The sequence below is a fragment of the Papio anubis genome, chromosome 7 (genome assembly GCF_008728515.1).
Source record: "Papio anubis isolate 15944 chromosome 7, Panubis1.0, whole genome shotgun sequence".
Taxonomy (NCBI): Eukaryota; Metazoa; Chordata; class Mammalia; order Primates; family Cercopithecidae; genus Papio; species Papio anubis.
This window is the reverse complement of record NC_044982.1, coordinates 12750932-12773896: the sequence shown is the minus strand read 5'-3', so window position 1 is coordinate 12773896 and position 22965 is coordinate 12750932. Positions and strand designations below refer to the sequence as shown.

At 45.4% G+C, this 22965-nt stretch overlaps 1 long non-coding RNA gene across 3 annotated transcripts; it reads left to right on the top strand.

Annotated features, from left to right (window-relative positions):
* Positions 1-4648: 4648 nt before the first annotated feature.
* Positions 4649-9878, top strand: LOC103886452. 3 transcript variants are annotated; one of them, XR_004184795.1, is made up of 3 exons: positions 4649-6625; positions 8603-8751; positions 9243-9878. It is a non-coding gene; the product is annotated as an uncharacterized LOC103886452 (long non-coding RNA). The 3 variants fall into 3 exon arrangements; XR_004184796.1 differs by adding an exon at positions 7988-8043 and having other exon boundaries at positions 8603-9878; XR_002523483.2 differs by having other exon boundaries at positions 8603-9878.
* The last annotated feature ends 13087 nt before the right edge of the window (positions 9879-22965 follow it).

Here is a 22965-nt window from a genome sequence, read left to right as displayed (position 1 = left end):
GAGTGGAAGTAGGATTGGCTCATCTCTCTGACTGCCAGCAAGAAACCTGCAGAATCTGTGCTTCTTGTTCCTGCAAACTTAGACTTAGAAGAGTCAGAGACCCTGGCTTATAGAGGGTAAAACTTCCACTAATGAACACAGTAAGGGTTCCACTAAATTGGAAGTTGTGACAGTGACCTGGGCGCCTTGGGCTCCTCTTGCCAGTGGAGCAGCAGAGAAAGAAGGATTTGCTATACTGATGCACGATAGTACTTCATTACCATGAGGAGCAAGGGCTGGTGTTACATAGTGGGTGAAGGAAGAGTATGTCTTGTGCTCTGGACTGAAGCGTGTCCCCCAAAATGCATCTGTTGAAGTCCTACCCCCAACGTTAGGGGTTATTTAGAGATATTAAGTATGTTTAGAGAGGGAGTCTTCAGGGGGTAATTAAGGTTAAATGAGGTCATAAGCGTGGTGCCCTATCCACTAGGAATGTTGTCCCTCTAAGAAGAGGAAGAGAGAACACAGCTATCTCCCTGTCTCTGGGTACTCAGAGGAAAAGCCATGCGAGGACAAAACGGCCATCCACAAGCCCACAGAAGAATCCTCACCAGAAGCTGGCCCTGCTGAACCTTGATCTAGAATGCCCAGCCTCCAGAACTGTGAGAAAATTAATTTCTGTTGGTTAAGCCACCTAACTTGGGGTGTTTTGTTACAACAGCCTGAGCTGACAAATACATCTGGTTGTATGGGATTCATGGGGTATTCTCTGTTCAGAGAGAGCCATGAACAGGCAATTACAACATCCACAGATCCTCCAAGTGAGAACCCCAGACCCACTGAAGAATTGACCCTAGAAATCTAGAATGGAAGGTCAGAGTGGGTGGAAGATGATGATTGCCAATTATGGCCCTAGGACCAGCCACAGCAGCGGGACTCTAGCTTCCTTTGCTAATCTTTTTATGTCTGTTTAGGAAGTTTCAATTGATCACTTAAAAAATTGGACTTGCACCCTCACTCTCAAATTGAGGGCATTTTGTTCTCAAGTTAGATCCAAATATCACAGGAAGATGGGGTGGAGGACTCTGAATAGCACAAGGGGTGGACTGTACTGGGCCCCATCTATACGCTTCCTGGATTTACCTGGCCTTATCTGCCTCCTCTTCTGCTCAATGCAGAGGGCAGCCACCACCACTGTCCCATCTCCTAACACCACTGTCTGTCGCAGCCTCCCCCAGGTGAGAGCTGACCTTCAGCCTGGCCTCCATCATGTACACTGTGAAAGGGGCCACGGGGCAGCGGGGGCCAGGCCCAGATGACTGGAGTCATGGAAAACCTGCAGAATCTGTGCTTATCCCTGCAACGTTAGACTCAGAAGAGTCAGAGGTCCTGGCTTGTAGAGAGTACAACTTACACTAATGAACACAGTAAGGATTCCACTATACTGGAAGCTATGACTGTGACCTGAGTGTCACAGGGTCCTGACCTAGGAGGACCTAACACCAATCCTATACTCAGAGGATTGAGTATACTCCTCACACCATGGGGAGGGGGTCTGGCTTGCGCAGTAGCTGTCAGTGGGGACCAAGAACCATGACCTGAATGTGGAGGAGGGTTAGCTTCCTGAGGGATGAGCTTTGATCAATGACAGACAGGGTCTGAAAAGATCTGGTGGATTATTTATCTCCCTTTCTCCATCCGTATGGCTTACTGACATATGTCTTGTGTGACCAAACCACTGGCTGTGTTCCCTAGCAAAACTGTGGCCACTTCAGCACCATACGTGATGTGCTTTCCTTCCTTCCTTGCCTTCTTTCCCAATTTTCCCTGCTCTTTCTAACCTGGGATTGCACCCCGTAAAATATGCTGCTACATGAGCTTTGCTTCAGGCCTCCTTTTCTAGGGAACCCAGGCTTAGACAGGTTCTTACAGGTTTCCTGGGCTCCAGAGGCTATGGCCACGTGCATAAAATGAAGTGGAACACCATGGCAACCAGGATATTTTATGCCCGAAACATCTGTATAACTGTGGATAATTGAAAGGGGAGGCTTCTTAAGAATCCAGATGATTTTCCTTGGCCTCCACTTCTTTGTGAATACAGGCAGGTTCTAAGAGGGGAGAGTTTCATGCTGGTTGGGAGCATGGACTCGAGTCAGACTATCTGGTTCTCACTAACTATACAATCTTCAGGGAATTTTCTAAACTTTGAGGCCTGACTCTTTTCCCTTTTCTATCAGGGATTAGAATAGTATTTATTTGATATAATTAGATCACAGAGTTCCTGGAAAGATTAGCTGAGATATTTCATATAAACACTTAGCCTGGCACAATGTAACTGTTCACAGGAAAAAAAAAAAAGTCTATCTCTAAATATCTTGAAGGATAGAGGGGCAGAGATGCCTCTCTTTTGCAAGAATACTAATTGGCATCAAGGATCTTGATGAGCAAAACACAAAGAAAATGAAGAAAATGACCAGTAAAGGAACAGTTATTACTAAACCTTAAAATTATGAAGGCTGATTTTTTTTTAAATGCTGCAACTAAACATAGAGTTATTTTAAAAGACATTGGTATTATCCAATTTGTTCATTACCTGAACTTGAATTAAAGTTACTTGTTCCATGTTTTGTAGGTCAGCTGTGAATCTGTCCAGAGAGGATATTCTCCTGATTGATCAGGTGTGGGGGAGGGGGAACCCCAAGTCTCTTCTGGGATTCATCCAAGACGTCACTTGTCCTTCTGAGGTTTGTCCCTCACCTCCATCAGTATTCTAAGAGCTGAGCAGGATTCACTACCCGGGCTTGTGTGGACAGATCTGCCTTGCCCCAAACTGTGAGTTAGTTCTTTCCCCAAGAATACTTTGGTCCAAATCTCTGAAGCTAGATATTTGGGCAGGGAGGTGGGGGGCAGGGGGAGTCAGAAAGAAGCCCAGATTTTTAACTTCCCTTTAAAACGATCCGTGTCTCCTCTGTCTTGTGATCCTTCCTGAAATCCTAAAAGAAGGACCAACATTTTGAAAAAACTTGTCAAGTCTGGGCTTGCTTCGTGGCCACAGCCTGGCTTGTTACCATTTTCCTACGTCAAAAGAGAATCCAGACAGATCTGATCCAAGAGAACATTTGGTGGGACTGCTTGGCTAGCCGCTCCTTTGGCCAGAACAGTCAAGTCCAAATGCCAGCCCAGCTGGGAGAGCCAGCTCGGTCTCTTCGATTCCGCTGAACACCAACACACGCTGGGTCACGCAGAAGCTGTGGGAGGAAGGAGATGGGTCCAGCTCCCCAAGACCTCACCTTCTAGTGGAGGAAGGAGAAACAGAGCTAACCCAGAAACTGCAAATAGGACCATTTCCCATTCTTGCTGAAAACTCCCCAGACATCCCAACCTGGACAACATGGCAAGACCTCATCTCTACAAAAAATAAAAATAAAAAAATTAGCCAGGTACAGTGATGTGTGCTTGGGAGGCTGAGGCAGAAGGATAGCTTGAGCCTGGGAGTTCAAGGCTGCAGTGAGTTACAGTCATGCCTGTACTTCAGCCTGGGTGACAGAATGAGATCCTGTCTCAAAAAAATTAAATGTAATTTAAAAAAATCTTCCTCGAAGACTTTGTAACACAGCACATGAGCACCCAACCCTGACACTCCACCCATTGCCCCGTCTACCTTGACCTGCCGTTCCCCGCTGGCGCCTTGCCGTTTCCCACCTCCCTGCCCTTGCTCCTCTCCCTAGAACCCCTTCCCCTCTTGTCATCTTGGCTAATTGCCACACAGCCATCCCAGACTCCCTTCTCTGGATCCTCCCCACCCCTCCATCATGGCACCTTATCACACTGGACTCTGTTATGACAGCATAACATATTGTTGGCAGGGAGGTGGCAAGCTGTGGTGTTAGTAGAAAGAAATCCGATTTAGATGTTGCTTGAATCTGGGTCCAATCTGGGACGTTCCCTTAACCTTTCTGAGACTCAGTGTCCCTAACTATAAAATGAGGATGCTCATATGTGCCTTGCTGGGCTGTAGTGGGGAATATTAGAAGTAATGCACGTCAAGCTTTGAGCCCAGCACGTCGGGGGAAATCACGTCCACTTTATCTAATTGCACTTCTCTCTGGGGTAGGGGCTTTTTAAATTTCTCTTTGAGTTCAGACATCTGGCAGCACCCAACGTGTAGTAGGAGCTCTGTAAAGAATTGTGAGCGACTGCTAAAGTGTCATTAAATGAATAAGCCCAGTGCTACCACACCTCTAGGGAAGGGGCTCCCTCACCTCTGGAACCCCACCTGCTCCATATCTGCTATTACTCTTCCTCTAGACTCCTTGCTATTTCTGAAACCCTCAAGCCTGAGTCTGCCTTGGGGCCTCAGCCTGGGTGTTCCCTCCTCCTGGAACGCTTTTCCCCACAGATGGGCAGGGACCCCTCCCTCCCTCTTTCAAGCCTTGGCTTACCTTACTTTTTCTTTTTTTTTTTTTGAGACAGAGTCTCACTCTGTCGACTCCAGGCTGGAGTGCAGTGGCCGGATGTCAGCTCACTGCAAGCTCCGCCTCCCGGGTTCATGCCATTCTCCTGCCTCAGCCTCCTGAGTAGCTGGGACTACAGGCGCCGGCAACCTCGCCCGGCTAGTTTTTTTTTTTTTTTTTTGTATTTTTAGTAGAGACGGGGTTTCACCGTGTTAGCCAGGATGGTCTTGATCTCCTGACCTCGTGATCCGCCCGTCTCAGCCTCCCAAAGTGCTGGGATTACAGGCTTGAGCCACCGCGCCTGGCCTACACGTTACTTTTTCAACAGGACCCACCCTGACCATTCTATTTGAAATCTCAGCCCACACCACAATCCCATTCTCCTTACTTTATTTTATTTTTCTCTTTAGTACTTATTGCTTCCCAATTACACACTTAATTTTACTCATTTCATTTGGTTATTGTGTGGCTCCCCTCACTAGAATGTAAGCTCCATGAGGGCAGGGGCTTCAGGCCCCTTTGTTCATTGTCTAGAGCAGTGAACTGTTCATTGCCTAGAGTAGGAATGCTTTGCATTCCTCAGCACATGGCCTCCGCCCACCTCTGGTTTTGGTGGCAGCCATGATGGGCAGTTCCTCTGGAGGCCCCCACCCCAACCTCCTGCCGTGGCTTCTCTCCGCTCTTCTGCCTGAGAGCTGAAGAAATCCACTTAGCAGGCAAAAGCAGAAATGTAGGAGGTGACACCTCCAGAGTTGTCTGAACAATAGGGCGGTTCTGAGGGGCAGTTCTAGCCTCACTCTACACAGTTCTTTGGGGGTCCCCCAAAGGAGACTGAGGTCCCATCACCCACAGCAGTAACTGGCTCCTTAACACAAACTGACCTGGCCTCCCCTGCCCTGGCTTCTTCTCCCTTCTTCCTGCTTCTGGGCTCACCTCCCAAACAAATCACCTACACCAAAGCCCTTGTCTCATGCTCTGCTGTTGAGAGAACCCAAACAAAAAGGCCAACCACCATACTCCAGAAGCCTAGGGCAGCGCCTGACCTACAGTGACCGCCTGGTACATATTTGTTGAAGGAATGAATGGAAATAGGGTGATTTACAAAGTTCTACATTATGTGTCTAGACTTATGATTACATGTTTGAGTGGCTTTTTCGTCATAGGGAGACCTTGCCGAACTCTGTGTCTTTTTGTTTACAATAGGATTTTCATGGAATGGCCTCTGCCTGGAAACCTGTCTGGCTCTGAGCTTTGTAGATATTTCAGGGAATGAGGGTTTTGCCATTTACTTTAGTCAGAAATGTCAGAAGCATCCAGCAGCTTGAAGATCTGCAGCTCACACCAGCACTGAGCAGCCCAGCACGCAGCTGTTCTCTGTAACTTTTCCAGGAGCACACCTTTCTCAGCACCTGATGTAGAAGGATTCACTTGGCTGGACAGTCCCTGATTTATGGTTGTGATAACATTGCTTATTTAGGCACTCAACAAACATGGAGAGAATGCAGATTCTGTGCCAGGCTGTGGGTATTGGGGATCAGAATTGCCTGAAACAGGAGCCCTGCCCTCTCTTCACTAGCTCCGGTCCGATGGGGAAGACAGAAGGAAAGAGCTACTTATAATATGTATGGTGTGGGACAGAAGTGAGTGCAGGTTGCAAGCACACCGGAAGAGCCCGATGCTTTCAGTGTCCTGGCGCAACTATACTTCCTGCTTGAGGTTGACCAAACCACACATTTTGCAGTTGTCACCTCCTGCCTTTGCACATGCAGTTTCCTCTGCCGGGAAGACTTTGCCCTCTGCCTTTGTGGCAAAGTCCTAGTCATCCTTCAAATCCAGCTCACATCACTCTGCCCAGGAAGCACCCCCTCCCCTAGCCCAACATCACACCAAGCCGACCCCGTCTCCTCTGCTCTGTGAGCAGTCTGTGTCTAGGCACTTGTACGGCGGCCCTTCTCAGCCTCCTGTGTGATTATGAAATCAATGAGGAATTCGGAAGCCGATGATTTAAGAGAAAAATTTGTTGACTTTGGCGTCAAACAGAGCTGGATCTGAGTTTCTCCTAGTACTGGTGTTTCCTGGCTGTGTTCTTGGGCACACCCGGAGGACAGAGCAGGGACATACAAGAGACAAGGCTGCAGAAGGCAAAGACTTCACTGCGGTGGACCATGTGAGCCATCCTCAGAAGACATTTGGTATGATTTCTGGGGGCAGTGGAGAGGCACTGAACAGTTTTAAGCAAGAGAGTGGCATTGAGTATTTGTGTTTTATGAGGACCATGCTGGCAGTGTGGAGGAGGAGGGGTAGGGTCAAGCGGGTATGGTAGATAGAAGGCAGGTGCGCTGAGTGCTGGCTGAGAGACTGGACTTTGAGGTCTAGGTTTGAATGACAGCTTCTGTCTAGCCATGTGATCTTGGGCAATCCACTTAAATCCCCTGAGCCTCAGTTTCTTCATTTGTAAGATGGGAATAATAATGTTACTTGCTTTGCCTAAGAAGATCACAAGAGAACATAAATGGGAATGGGTTTTGTAAACTTTAAAATACGGTGTAAATACCAGACATGATCCATAATGCCTAGAAAAGAGACTTAAATATGATAGAAGTTTATTTCTCTCTCTGGCAAAAGAAAGTCTAGAACTAGTGGGGTGCTCCACAGAACAGGGGTCAGGCTCTTTCTAGCTTGTCGATCTGCCATCCTCACCACATAGGGTTCTTTACACCTCATGGTCCAACATAGCTGCTCAAACTCCAGCCATCATATCCACATTCCAGCTGGCAGAAAAAAAGAAGAGAGAAAGGAAGATCCATTCCTTCCTTTAAGAGCACTTTCTGCGAGTCTGAAATGACACTTTTGCTCACATCCTATTGGCCTGGGCATAATCACATGATGACACCAAGCTACAAGGGAGGCTGTGAAACACATTTCTTATTGAGGGCAACCATGTGTCCAGCTTAAAATCAGAGGTCCCATTCCTAATGAATTAGAGAGAGATGGATGATGCTGGGGACAACCAGACACCTAGCAATTTCTGTTGCATCTTTTAATGATTTGCACTGTGGCGCTTCAGTCATACTCCAAACAGAGACACTTGCCTCCTTGGGGGGACTTTAAAAAGCCCCCTCTCCCCCATTGACAAAATCATGATGAGCAAAGACAGAGAGCAACCTAGTGGAGCTTAGGTCAGAAAGGCGGGGGCCTGAGGGCCCCACGGCAGCAGTTGGCCAGGGTAGAACACTGGGAGAGAAGCAAAGGCTTTATACCAGCCTTCTGATGAGGACGCTGAGCATTGAGAGATGGGGGAAGAAACCTCTAATCAAGAAGCAGCCATCCCATGCAGACGGTGTGGGACCAGATGACTCGGACCACACAGGGCCGTCTTCCTGGAAGACCAGAGCCTTTCTCTCAGCCTCTCTGCATATCCTTTGTGGATGGAACAGAAGGCTGGGACCAGACACCCCTAGACCTCCCCTGCACCCATGGTCCATACCTGGAGCATAGAGAATGTTTTTAAAGCGCCCCAGAGTAAATAATTCCATCTATGTATTTATTTCCAGGTTCTTAGAATGCATAGGTCCTACCAGGAGATAGACTTAAGATGCTGATACCCAGAGTAAGTAAATCAGCTGATAATAATGACTAATATTTATTGGCTGTTTACTAAGCACCAGGTTCTAGTCTAAAGATATAACAATATCAACTCCTTAAATCTTTATGGCAACCTTAGAAGGAAACTATGATGATTGCCACCATTTTATAGATGAGGAAACAGGCCAAGGGAGGTGAGGCGGCATGGCAGGCCCAGTGTTTGCCCCCTTGTTGCATCCACCCCTTTGCCATGTGACTTGGCACTGCCCCCTCCTGTGCCTCGATTCTGGGCCCCTGGACCCTGTGTTGGACCAATGGCATGTTGGTGGGTGTGATGCACACAGAGCTGGGGAGTGCTTGGGAGCTGGGTTTGCTTGCTTTTGCTTCTCTGTTCATGGCCATTGTGAAGAATGTGCCCCAGCCAGCCCTCCAGAAGTGAAAGACACATGTAACGGGGTCGAGTTGCTCAGGTCATCCCAGCTGAGGCCACCCTAGCTCGGCCAAGCACCACCAGAACCTCAGGCCTGTGGGTGAGCCCAGCCAAGATCAACAGAGCTGCCGAGCCAACCTGCAACCCCCTGTAGGTGCACGAGCAAGCCCACCTGGACTAGCAGAGCCTGCCTAGACCAAGGGGATCCCACCAGACCAGCAGAGCCTGCCTAGACCAAGGGCATCCCACCTGGACCAGCAGAGCCTGCCTAGACCAAGGGGATCCCACCGACTTGTGAGCTAAGTAAATACGTCTCTTCATACACCACTGCAGTTTTGCAGCATGGTTGAAGCAGTAGATCACAGATGAAAGAGATGACATAATCTTCCAGCTAATCGTTGGTACTCCATGATCTCAACCCACACTGTTAGACACTATTCTGTGTTAGGAGTTGGCGACCTATGACCTACAGGCCAAATCTAGCTTACCACCAGTTTTTATATAGCCCATAGCTAAGAAGGGTTATGACAGATGAATATTCTTCAGTTTGATAATGGAGAACATTATCTTTAAACCACAATTAGGCAAAATGCTATCCCATAAAAAAGAATTCCATTCTTCTCATTAGTAGACCTATATAATAAAATATTGTACTTAGTTATTATGTTTTAAATTTCATCAGTAATAATTTATCGAAATTTGTTCTGTCTTGTTATGTAAGCATCTACGTAATATCCTTGATTCTGCCTCTTGGCCTGCACAGCCTAAAATACTTACTCTCTGGTCCTCTGCAGAACAAGTATGCTGACTCCTGCTCTTTTTGATGGAGACATTTCATCTTTGAATTTTGTCCTCAAGCCAAGAAATGGAAGGAATCAGACTATTAGGAGCTGGAAAGGCCCTCGGAGGTCTTCTAAACCAAACTCAGTAGCAGAATTTGACCCCAGGCCATTGGTCCCTTGGCCTCCAGCTCTTCTGTTGCTCCCTAGACAGTCTGATAACAGCTGGATCTATCTAAAGTCCTCAAAATGTCCAACTGGAGGGTTCTTGGATCCAAAGACCTCCTTCTCTTTTCTCCCTTCCAAGAGCTCTCACTTGTGAGCATGGATGATTCACCGTGTCTTTCTCCAGCTCTGCCCCAAGCCATCTCACATGAATCTGTGCCGTGTGCCTCTGCGATAATTAAAAAATCTCAGCGTTTAAGACGATTTGTATTGGAGACAATGGATAAATTCTCTCCTGAAGAGTTTCACAATCTGGCCTCATTAGAAAGGAGAAATGGAATGGGAGAATTAAAGAGAAAACTCATCTCTTCCCTGAGTGTGTTAATGAGCTGAGCCGCAGGAGGCCATGTGTAAGTTGGGCTGCAGGCAGCTGTAAATTAAATTTATTACGCGCCAAGGGATTCTAATAAACATTACTTAAAAATAGCAATAGACAGTCATTTGTATTATGTCATGTGACCTGGTTATGGAGACACTTTTGTGCCTCTGCTATTAATCAGAGTTAGTTTGAGAGGCAGTTGGTAAATTCTTCTAGAGCTACTGGCACCTTCCTCTTAATTAAGATTGTTCTGGAAAAAAGCAGGGTGAGTCAAAAATAGTCATAGTGTATATCATTGCACCCTAAAGCTCCTCCTTGCTCATTAAGCGATGTTTATTAGACTTTCCAAGGGGGAAAAACCTAAAAGAAAAGTGTCACTTTGTTTAATAAAATCTCAGACCCTGGAAGGTGAGTATTGGAGGGCGATTTCTTAAGGGGGAAGTTCTCTCTGAGCGCCTTCTGGGAGAAAGAGGAGTTAACCACTGCTGGCCCCACTCCAGCCTCATGGGGGCGCTGCTTGCTCCATACTCCTCTGGCCCCAGGTTGGACCAAGGCGCTTTCTCTTAGACTCTGTTAACCCAGAGAAGAATCTCGTTCACAGTGCTCAGAATTAGCTTTGGCAAGCACCAAATCTGAGCGTGTCGTTCCCTCATTTAAACTCTCATGGTTTGTTGCAGTCTGTGATCTAACCCCCTGCCTGCTCTTACAGCTGTGTTCCCACTCCCCAGCTGTCCACATGCAACCCTAACCCACCATAGAAGGAGATGCTTTCCTCCTGGATTTGGAATCAGACCTAAGTTTGAATCATGGTCCTGCCATTTGTTAGCTGGGCAACCACAGGCAAACAATTGAACCTCTTGCCTCCATTTTCTTATCTGCAGAATGGGGTTAGTTATCTCTGCCCCAAAAGGTTGGTATGAAGACTATATGAAATGATCCATGTGAGGTCTGGGCGTTCGGAAAAACTCTTCAGAAATGTTATTTATTTTTATTTTTTAGAAACAGGGTCTCTAAAACATAAGAGGCCAAGGGATCCTCCTGTCTTGGCCTCCCAAAGTACTGGGATTACAGGCATGAACGATTGCACCTGACCTAAAAATGTTAAAAAAAAAAGTAAAAAACAAACAAACAAACAAATAAACACCAAATCCAGAAAGTTAGCTGGGCATGGGAGTGCGCACTTGTAATCTCAACTACTTGGGAGGCTAAGGTGGGAAGATCATGGCTGCAGTGAGCCTGGATCTTGCCACTGCACTCCAGCCTGGGAAACAGTGAGACCCTGTCTCAAAAAAAAAAAAAAAAAGAAAGAAAGAAAGAGAGAAAGAAAAAGAAAACAACAACAAAAAGCTGTAGCAGTAGTGCCTTAGCAGTATTGTTTCATTTTATTTCTTTCAAGCACTTCACTTGGCCAAACCAACCTTACCCCTTGTTTCTTCTCATTAATGAGTTTTCCTCCTTTGCATCTCTCAGCCCAAGCATCAATTATCTGAGAAGAATTCCTGGACCCCTGTCTCATTTAGAGTTCCCTCTTCTGGGCTGCTGTCCTGTTCCATCCTGGGACACTGTGCTCTTACCCTCATCAATGATCCCTAATTGCCGATGCCTTTGTCTGGGACCGCCAGGCGGGAGGCTCAAGGTCTTTGAGGGCTGAGATCATGTCTGGTTTACCTTTGCTTCCCAGTGTCTGCTGCATATGAAGCACTCAAAAGGGTTGAATAAAAGAAACAGCAGAGCATGGCATGAATCTAGAAAATGAGGCCTAGAGCAAGGTGGCTGAAGCTCACCGTCTTAGTTTGGGTCTTCCTAAAAGTAGAGCCTGAGGGAAGACATTGGGTGAAGGGAGTTTTTTCTGAAGGTGAGAGAACAGGGAGAGAGACAGGCAAGGCAAAAAAAAAAAGGGAGGAGGAGTGCTTTCTTGAGCTGGTTATTGCTGTGGGCAGCTGGGGTTCAGTTACTCTGGGACCCCCCAAGGAACTCTGGGAGGGGAGCCTAAGGCATGGATTCACTGACTGCCATCCCGTTGCTAGGGGTTGTTGACCCCTCTGCACTCTGGGCTGCCCTACGTGTGGGCCAAACCTACAGCAGGCAGGGAAGCCAAGGTGTGGCTGGTCCTGGAGGTGGGACTCTGCCCCCAGGCTTGGTAGTTGTCTGCCCCAGCTGCAGCTGACCTCAGAGGTGGCTGAGGGGATGTCAGGCAGGCCCTAAAAGCGCCAGTGACATTTACTCATTTCTAGTTTGGGTTCCATTCCAGGTGCCTTTTGTGTCAACCTCAGTCTTACTTCATGTGGTAGGTACTTTTGTGGGGTCCCCCTAGTTTAGGAGAGTATGATTGGACCTCTGGATGCCTCTAAATCTGGAACTTAGAGATGGATGTGGCCTCTTCTCTTTGGCCGCCAATTCCACTTCCACCTTGGGAATGTTGCCTATGGGGACCAGCCTCCAAGATGGCCCCAGTGATTTTTGCTTCCTGGTATTCATGCACTTGTATAGTCTCCTCCCACACTGAGTCAGGGCTTGCCTGTGTTGCCAACAAAATATGGCAGAAGTAACAGTGTCTGACTTCTAAGGCACTTCTGGGGGAAGCCAGCTGCCATGCCATGACAGCACACAGGCAGCTCCATGGAGAAGTCCCTGTGGAGGAAACCCAAGGCCCCCTGGGCCAACAGCCGGTGCTGACTTGCCAACCATGTGAGTGGCCTGCCTTAGATGGCAGCCCCAGTAGACATCTGCCTGCACCTTCATGAGAGACTCCAAGCAAGAACTGCTCCATTGAACACTTCCCTGATTCCTGACCCACAGAATCCATGAGCATAACAAATGGCTGTTTCATGCTACTATATGCTGATTTGCAGCCATAATAACTAGAACACCCTATGCTTCTTAGAGGACCTCAGCTTCTCTCTAAAGGAATATGGCTTTTCTTACGTGGCTTTAACAAGTTACCATGACTCAACATGGACCTGCCCAACTGCAGCAAGAGACACATCCATGATGTTTCCACGTGATCCCCCCTTTTATAAAGGCTCAGAGGACAGTGTGAAGAGGTTTACGGGGGAAGCAGCTCAAGATGCTGGCAGTCACCAAGTCAATTAAAATAAATAATTGATCAGTTATTGAGTGGAGTTCATCGCTGCGAGTGGTCACATAGAGAATTCATGTTCTAACCTATGCGGGCTTGGTCATGAGGCTGACTGGGACCTCAGTCATGGACTTGAGGAAGGCGAGGAAACCCAAGCTGCACTGGCCTGCTGGGCTGGCCCCCAACGGGCAGGTCCCACAGTCCACACTAGGCAGCCAGGTATTTTTAGAATGAACCTGGAGCTGGTGTGGGCAGTGTCAGTGCCCAAGAGAATCTAGCTTGGTAGGTAGACCTGGTGACCAGCAGCCTCAGCTCTGGAAGGCAGGCTGGATGCGGTTCTAGGTTCCGTCCATGAGGGATACAGTATTCAGTTGCCCAAGTGAGGGCTCACAGTCTCTACCAGTGAACTGGTTTTCTAGGACTGGATCTTAATTCCCCAAACTAGTGTAGGGATCTAGCCATACAAAATAACATATACCTATGAAAAATGCTGCAAACAGAGCCTGAGACATGGTGAGCTCTTAGTAAGGGTTAGCAATGATGGTGATGAGAATGAGGAGGAGGAGGAAGAAAAGGAAAAGGAGGAAGTGGGGGAGACCTGGTCAATGCAATGAGGCTGGGGAAGAAGGCCCATGCAGCTCCCGGGTGGCATGCTCCAGGGCACACCATTTCTGGCCTGGGCAACAAGTGCAGTCAGAGCTCCCACCTACCAGTGGGTCTGCCTTGGCCAGGACTGGCTAAGCATCTGGGGTGCAGCCCTCTTTCCTGGGAAGGTGAGTGTTAGAGTAGGGAGAGCTGGAAGCTGGGACTCCCACTCTCATGCATTATGAGAATAGATGGGACAAGGGAAAAAGAAGCCCAGAATTTGCATCCAAGGAAGGGCTGACTCAGGATGAAACAGACCGTGAGGGTGGAGGATGGACAGAGAGTAAGGCCTGGATCAAAATGAGGTTTTCCTAGGGGAGGAGAGTGAGAGGAGAGAGAGGGCTTAGATGACCAGTGAAGTTCAAATGACAAGTCTGGTCTTAAATCCCTGCTCTTTTCAGAGGAAGAAAGTCAGTGTCTTTTTTTTTTTTTTTTTTTTGTTAACAGAGTCTTAGTCTGTCACCCAGCCTGGAATGCAGTGGCATGAACATTGATCTGTCTCTCAGACTCAAGACATCCTCCTGCCTCAGTCCCCTAAGTAGCACACCACCATGCCTGGCAAATTTTTGTACTTTTTGTAGAGATGAAGTTTTGCCATGTTGCCCAGGCTGGTCTCGAACTTCTGAGCTCAAGTGATCCTTCCACCTTGACTTCCAAAAGCATTGGGATTACAGGTGTGAGCCACCGCTCCCAGCTGGGGCGCTATGACTTAGCATGACGGAAGCCTGATCCCTGTCAAATTGATTGTAGCTGGACTTATCTTGAATATTCTAGATCAACATACCCAACCAGCTGAGAGGCAGCATTTTACCATGGAGAATTCCAAGAAAAGTTTCAGAGGATTCTCTAACACTTCTCCAGCTCTGAAGAGAACAGATCTTGAGCTCTCCTTTCCCAAGGTGTTTTATTTTGCTTTCCCAGGGGCAGTGGTGCCAAGGCTAGGGTTCCAGGTGGCTGCATGAGCTGAGGCCTTTGTGGGTTCTTCCACTGGGAGCTGCTCCCAATCTGCACACCTGCCTCAGCTGATGGTGGGGTGGCACTCTGGAAGTGAAGGCATGTCAGCAACAAGGTGGGTGGGGAGCATCCCACAGGTCCCGCCAAGGCAGCAGAGGCAATGCATGGTTTTGGAGACAGTGAAACTGGTATCCTGGCTCTATAAATGCATAGCTCATATGATAGTCATTCATTCCTTAATTAGACAAATGTTTCTTGGCCTGCTGAGTGCCTGACTTTGTGGTGGGCATGGAATAATAAAAGCAACAGCATTTATTGAGCCCTTATGCACCAAAATTGTGCCATGTATTTTACATTTACTAACTCATTTAAACTTATGGAGCTAAGCAAGACATGGGTTGCTCACAATGTAGCTGGAAGGTCAGGGCAGAAAACAGGCAAGGACAATGCAGTGTGCACAGCTTCAGGGTGGGACCTGTGGTATGAATGTACTCCCTAAAATTCACATGCTAGAAACTAAATCCCAAATGCAACAATGTGGGGAGGTAGGGCCTCATGGAAGGTGTTTAGATCATGAGGGCTCTGTCCTCACGAAAGGGCTGCCACACTAAAAAGGGCTTGTGGGAGTGAGTTATTTTTCTCTTCTACTCTTCTGCCATATGAAGACACTGTGTTCCTCCCCTCTGGAGGATGTGGCATTCAAGGGGCCATCTTGGAAGCAGAGAGTATACACTCCTTAGACACGAGATGCTGATGCCTTGATCTTGGACTTCCCAACCTTCAGAACTGCGAAAAAAAAAAGTTTCTGTTCTTATTAATCACCCAGTCCCAGATATTCTGTTAGGGCAACAGAAAAAGAACTAAGACCTGGGGTTAAAGGCAAGGGAGCTGTGGGGCTCAGGAGGCCCCCCAAGTCAGCTCAAGGGGTGCAGCAGGCCAGGAAGATGATATCTCACCTCAACCAAATGGTAACCAGGAGCGAACCAAGCAGAGAAGGAGGCAGATAATGGACACAAGTCTGGGCATAAGGGACAGCAGGTCCATTTGGAAGCTGCAGGTTACTGACCCTATCAGGGGCTCGGGTCCTTTATCTATGAACTGGCACTAATATTTACCCCACAGCATTGTTTTGAGGACTGAAAGGAGATAATGTATGTCAGTGGCCGATGTGTGGTCTGGCTCCATCTGGCCCTCAACAAGTGACTTCTGTCATTACAACTGTGGTATGGACCCACCTCACTTCCTCCCAGATCTCCTTGATCACCCCACCCCCTTACCCATCCAGCACCTGTTCAGGTCACTCTATCACATATAGTCATATCCTATTTAAAAGAGCCATGAGCTCTTTGGTGTGACAGATGGGGTCAGGACACCCATCCTGAGGCAAAGAGCAGAGCTGAGTGCCATGAACAGTCAGCCAAAAAAGGTACTGAGCAAAGAGTGAGCAAGACTGGGCGTTTTCCTACCATTCTTGTGACTATGGGTGAGTCCATCAGCTCCCTGAGCCTCCCTTTCCTCCCTTGTCAAAAGAGAATGACAATACCTGTCTTTCAAGGATTAAATGGGATAGCATTGTTAATGCCTGGAATGTCGTAATCCTTCAATACCCTAGTTTTTGCCTTTATCAGAATGATCCTCATCATTCTCACCATCACCAATATCTGCCTCAGAAATTCACTGGAAAGAACGGTAGACTAGGATTTGAATACCTGAGTTACAGGGGAGTGAGAGGATTGAGAACAATTTCAGATATGACAGTACTGGATGAGGAGAGAAGTCTAATGGCCACATAGGGTATGCATGGTCTCATGGCAGGAGTGGTGACTAGTAATGGACATTGATGCCATGAAAATTAAATGTCAGTCACTTATTAGGAGCAAAGTACAACTGCATTCGCACAAGGCCTAATACAAGCAATGCTTAATGCAGCATACGCTTTAATTATGGTTTTACAGGGCTAGAGGCACAGGGGACTCCAGGTTTGCTGGTGAAACTCTACCAGGTTACAGACTGTAATAAATCGCACTGTCTGTGCGATTTAGAGAAGGGTAGCTTCAGCTGTATGCAGTAAATTTGCATTGGGGACTTACTATGAGCCAGAGACACAGAGCTGAATATAACATGCCCCTGCTTTGTAGGATACATAGTCTAGCAGGGAAGAGTAGGAGTAAGATAGCACAATAATGTAGGGTTCAGAGGGAAGCCCAAGGTGTGGAGGGTCACAGAGAAGGGGCAACCAACTCTAGGTGGAGTTATCAGAAAGAGCTTCTTGTGGGAGACATGTTTCATGAGCCTAACTAATCTCAAAAGCCAATAGCAGCTACCTTTCAGTAAGCACTTACTATGAACAAGCTCTTGATGTGCATTATCTTGTTTGGTGTCTATAACAATCCTGCAAAGTAGTTGCCATTGTCTCTGTAATATATGAGGGGAAATGATCTGAAGATGTTAATTTGCCTAAGGTCACACAAGTAAAGGGCAGAGAAGCTGCGATTTGAACCTCTGTGTGCTCCATAGTTAAGTAAAAAAAGAGTCAAAAAGAACAGACCCAGAAATGACCCACATGTTAAAGTAGGCAGAAAAGAACATAAAGAAACTATTACATATATTTTCAAGGACTTAAAGGAAAAGATCGTCATATGGAGTAAACAGATGAGGAATCTCAACAGAGAAATGGAAACAAAAAATCATGTTGTGATGGATGATAGATATATTTTGGTTTTCATCCATGATTCTTGGCTCTAAGATCTTGTAAGCCTTGTTATTTCCTAAGTGACTACAGCAGTAAAAAATATCTTTTGGTAAGATATTTGGTATTTGTCCTTGGTTCCTGAAGTACCTCCTGAATGATAAAAGTGAAAGAGAATCTTTTGTTATTTTCTATTTTTTTTTTCAAAAACACCTGAGCTTATGTTAATGACATGATTTTTGGAAACCCCCTAGAAACCACAAGATGGGGGAACTGGTTGCATGAGAAATGGCCATGTACCCAGAGGGATGTAATTTTTAGTTCCATCCCCCAACCTCTGGGGAGGAAAGAGGGGGCTGAAAATTAAGTTGATCATTGGTGGTCAATGATTCAATCAATCATGCCTATGTAATGAAGAATCCATAAAAATTCAAAAGGACAGGGATTGGAGAGGTTGGGAATAGCCAAACGCATGGGGGCTTACACATTCATGTGCCAGGAGGGTGGTGCACCCCAACTCCATGGTGACAGAAGCTTCTGCACTCAGGATCAGTCCAGAACTCACCCTGTGTATTTTCTCTTCTGGCTGTTTATTTGTATATTGGCTGTTTGTTTGTATGTTTAAAAATATCCTTTTAAAAGGACATTTAACTTATGGTAAACATAAGTATGTATTTCCCTGAGTTATGTGAACTGTAGCAAATTAATTGAACCCAAAGAGGGGGTTATGAGAATCCAGATTTATACCTGATCAGTCAGAAGCACTGGCAAAAATAACCTGGGGCTTGTGATTGTCATTGGAAGTGTGAAGGGGTGAAGCAGTCTTGGAGACTTGAGCACTCAACCTATGGGATCTGATGCTATCTCCAGGTAAATGGTGTTGGAATTAAACTAGAAAACACCCAGCTTGTGTTTCCTTCAGAATTCATTGCTTATTTGGTAGGTGGGGAAACATCCTCCAACATTTGGTCACAGAAGTATTCTGTGTTGTGTGAGAGCAGAGGAAAAACAGTTTGTATGTTTTTTACTTTCTTATATGAATATTTTAGAACTGAAAAATACAAGAAATGAAATACATTCACTGGATGGGCTTAAGATCAGTTTGAAGGTCAATGAACTTGCAAACAGATCTTCAGAAATTATCCTATGTGAAGAAAGGAAAAAAGAAAATTTAAAAAGAGCAGTATCTGAGTGAATTCTGATCCAATATCAAGTAGTGTAATATACCTGTTGTCTTCGTTCATTTTTGCTGCTATTACAGAATACGTAAGAATGGGTAGTTTATCATTTATTTCTCATGGCTCTGGAGTCTTGGAAGTATAAGAATGAGGGGCTGGCATCTGGTGAGGGATTTTTTGCTGTGTTATTCCATGACAGAAGGTGGAAGGGTAAGATAATGTAACTGCCCAGTTAGTTCATCTTCCCTGCTACCAAGATAGAGCCAATTTATAAAGACAGAAGAATTGCAATAGAGAAAGCGTTTAATCCACACAGAGCTAGCTAAATGGGAGACTGGGGATTTGTTATTACTCAAATCAGCCTTTCTGAAAATTTAGAGGCTAGGGTTTTTCAAAAGTAGTTTGGTGGGCAAGGGGCTAGGGAATGGGTGCTGCTGATTGGTTGAAGATGCAATCATAGGGGTGTGAAAAATGATCCTCATTAGCTGAGTCCACTTCCAGGTCAAGAACCGTGGGTCCAGGTGGGGCCATCTGGTTGTCAGAAATGCAAAAACCCTGACATCTCAAAAGGCCAATCTTAGATTCTACAATAGTGATGTTATTTACAGGAGTAATTGGGGAAGTTACAAATCTTGTGACCTCCAGAATAGTGTCTGGATTATTATTAAACATAACTAATTCAGGCCCCTCTCATCCTCCTAACCTGGTGGCCTTTCATTACTTTCACAAAGGCAGTTTAGTTTTTAGGAAAACACTGTTATTAAAACTGTTAAACTATTATAAAACTATTAAAACTATAAACTAAATTTCTCCTAAAGTTACCTTGACTCACACCCAGGACCTAAGGGAAGTTTGGAGGCTAAAGGTAAGACATTAGGTCAGATCTCTTTCACTGTCATAATTTTCTCATTGTTATAATTTTTGCAAAGGGAGCTTCAAGAGTGTGTACACATGTGAGAGAACAAAGGAGAAAGAGAGAGCAAGAGGAATGCTTTTATAAAACAAATCCATTCTCAGGATAATGAACCCACTCCCTCAATAATGACATTAATTTATTCATGAGGGAAGAACTTCTTAAAGGTCTTACCTCTCAATACAATTGTGTTGGGGATTAAGTCTCCAACACATGAACTTTGGGGGATACATTCAAACCATAGCAGCTACACTTAGAGTCTCAGAAAGAATGGAGAAAGAAAATAGGACAGAAAAATATTTGAAGAAATAATGGTTTAAAATTTCCCAAATTTGATGAAAAACATTTGTCAATGGATCCAACAATCTCACCAAACCCTAGAAAATTGTACTTAAAAACATCAGAGTGAAACTAATGAGAAGCGTGAAGAATGAGATATACAGTAGTACAAAACTAATTCTAAGTGGACTGTAATGAGTTAAGGGTGTATATTAGAATCCCTAGAATAACCAGTAAAAATAATAAAAGAAGTATAGCTTAAAAATGCAATAGAGGAATGTAAATAGAATACTAAAAAGTCAATTAATGTAAAGGAAAGCAGGACAAGAGATATAGAAAAACAAACAAACAAAAATCTGAGACAAACAGAAAAAAAAAAGCAAGACCGTAGGCTGAAACCCCACCATAACAATAATTATACTAAATGTAAATGGATTAAACACATCAATTAAAAAGCAGAGATTGTCAGACTGGATAAAACAGCAAGAGCCAACTATATCCTGTCTATAAAAGGTGCCATTTAACTGTAAAGATACCTACTTGCTTACTTTTAACTAAGATAAAAAGTATGCAAATACTAAACAAAGGAAAGCTGAAATGTGACTGTATTAATATTGAACAAAATAGACTTCAGAGCAAAGTCTATCAGGACAAAAGAGGGACATTTCAAAAGATAAAGAGAAAGTCATAACAATAATAAATGTGTTGGCATACAATAACAGACTTAGAAGTGCATGAAGCAGAAATGGACAGAACTGAAAGAGAAGCAGACACATTCACAATCAGAGTTGGAGATTTTAATGCTTGTTTCTTAGTAACTGCTATTACAAAAATACTTTGATCTGTGGCACTGGGGAACCTGGGGAGTGCCCAGATGCTGCCTCTTGGAATGAACATGAATGAATAAACTGTTATCATGACCCATGTTTGTGGCAAGCACTGTGCCAAATTAGCCTATCAGTACGCATTCTTTTTTTTTTTTAATTATTTACTTATTTATTTATTTTTGAGACGAAGTCTCGCTCTGTCACCCAGGCTGGAGTGCAGTGGCGTGATCTTGGCTCACTGCAACCTCTGCCCCTCCAGGTTTAAGCAGTTCTCTGCCTCAGCCTCTGGAGTAGCTGGGATTACAGGCACATGCCACCATGCCTGGCTAATTTTTTTGTATTTTTAGTAGAGACGGGGTTTCACTATTGTGGCCAGGCTGGTCTTGAACTCCTGACCTCGTGATCCACCTGCCTCCGCCTCCCAAAGTGCTGGTATTACAGGCATGAGCCACCGTGCCCGGCCTTGGTAAGCATTCTTACCATGATCCTGTGTTATTTCATTTGGTCTTGCCTCAGAGTTAATAGTGTCCCTATTCCACTTGAGGAAACAGAGCCTAAGAGAAACAAGGCAATTGGCCCCTGTTGCACAGCCAGGGGTGGGGGTGATAGAGACGAGACAGGAACAAAAATCTTTGTTTTGTTTTCTTTCAACTGCCTCTGATGCCCTGGGCGATATAGCATTCACTTCTCTTCAAAGCTCTTACAATAGCCTCCAGTGGTCGTAGGGCAAGGATTTATTAATAAAATTTTTTAGGCAGAAACCCAGAAACATTAAGAAACTAACAACCAAAGTGGTCAGACTAGAAACCGTGCTGATGCCCTGGTTCATCTTCCTTTTCAAAGGAACTTCTTTTTGTCTTTATCTTTTTTATTTCTCAATGACTTGACCCAGAAACCATTATGTGCCAAGCGCTAAGAAGCCCAGCTTGGGGTCCTCCTGGTGGAAGAGATGTTCTTGTTCATTCCCTGCCATCTCCCTGTCCTGCTCCTTGCTGCTCCCCGGTGCACATATATTCTTAATTTCAATTTTCTCTGTTCAAAATCTGGGCATTTTCATTAAGCAGGACCTATATACGAAACAAAGAAATAATTACTGCTCCCATCACCAGAGACCAAAGAAATTATAACAAAGTGCAGAATATAAAGTCCCAAGAGAAATTTCTTTTCAGCTCACACTTAGCCAGGAGCTACACCTCCACTCAAATTCTCACACACATGTGCAACAAACACATGCCTTGCCACAAAATGCTCAACATATGCTCATAGACACAATCTCTTGCATGCATGTTACACACAGGCCTCCACATTTGGCAAACACCCGGGGATGTGCCTACACACACACACACACACACACACACATGTTCATACCCTCGAATGAGGGAAATATAGCCAGGATTTCTTCCAGCTTCAGAAAGACTGTGGGCTCGCTTGACTTCTACCCAACGAATTTTTGATGATGCCTTCACCAGCAGGAAAATAATGAATTATTTATCAAATTATTCAATAATTAATAAAAGTCATCACAAAAGACTGGGCTGAGATATAGCTCTGCATAATTACTCACTGTCACCCACATATGCGTATGTGTGTGTGTACATATGTAAGAAATAGAGAGGCAGAGGTGACAGCTTAAACGAAGCCTTCTATTTAAATTAGCTTTAAAATATGCTGCTCCTGGCCCTGACTCAGTTTCTTGGCTTTTTGTTTCTTTATGCTTTCGCCACTATCAGGAAAACAAAGAACCACAAAATTCCTCTCCGCAAGCTCGTTCCCCACTTTGTTCCTGATGAGCTTTGTGCCCATGATACCACTGAGATTTATCCCAGAGACTCTTTAAATGTGCCACCAAAGAAAAATCTATAATAAGAGAAAAGACAGATAGCTAATATACTATAAAAACGGTTCACTCCAATGAGTCAAAGCAATGGAAAAGTTGTAAGCACAACAAGGAGATACTACCCTTTGCTTTCAAATTAGGATGGATGTTTAAAAAATACTAACATGGCAGCCTTCTGGTGATGGTGCTTCCAGGTGAAAACCCTCCCTTATGGGTAGCTGGGGCGGCATAGGTTGGAACTACTGTTTTTGGGACATGACTTAACAATATGCTTTCAATATCTGTCACTAGTCTTTCCTTTTTTTTTTTTTTTTTTTTACAGAGTCTCGCTCTGTCGCCCAGGCTGGAGTGCAGTGGCGCGATCTCGGCTCACTGCAAGCTCCACCTCCTGGGTTCACGCCATTCTCCTGCCTCAGCCTCCTGAGTAGCTGGGACTACAGGTGCCGCCACCACTGTCACTAGTCTTTCAAATGTTCATATCTCTGAATCTACACCTGCTTCCAGGACTCAATTCTGAAAAAACAGCAAATATTTTTACTCAATATAAAGTTCAATATAAAAAGGCTTGACGTGCAAAGATGTTCAGCATTGTTTACAGGAGGGACAGCTTAACTACACTGAGGCCTGGGATCCACAGCCTGACCACATGGGTGCCTCTGCTGCCCTCAAACCCTCCCACACTTCACTTTGTTCTCTACGCTGACAATTTCACTCTTCCTTCTGTCTCTGAACTTCCACGCGTTTTCCCTGCTTCCCTCTCTCTGCTGGTAACTCTGCCAGAGTCAAATACCAA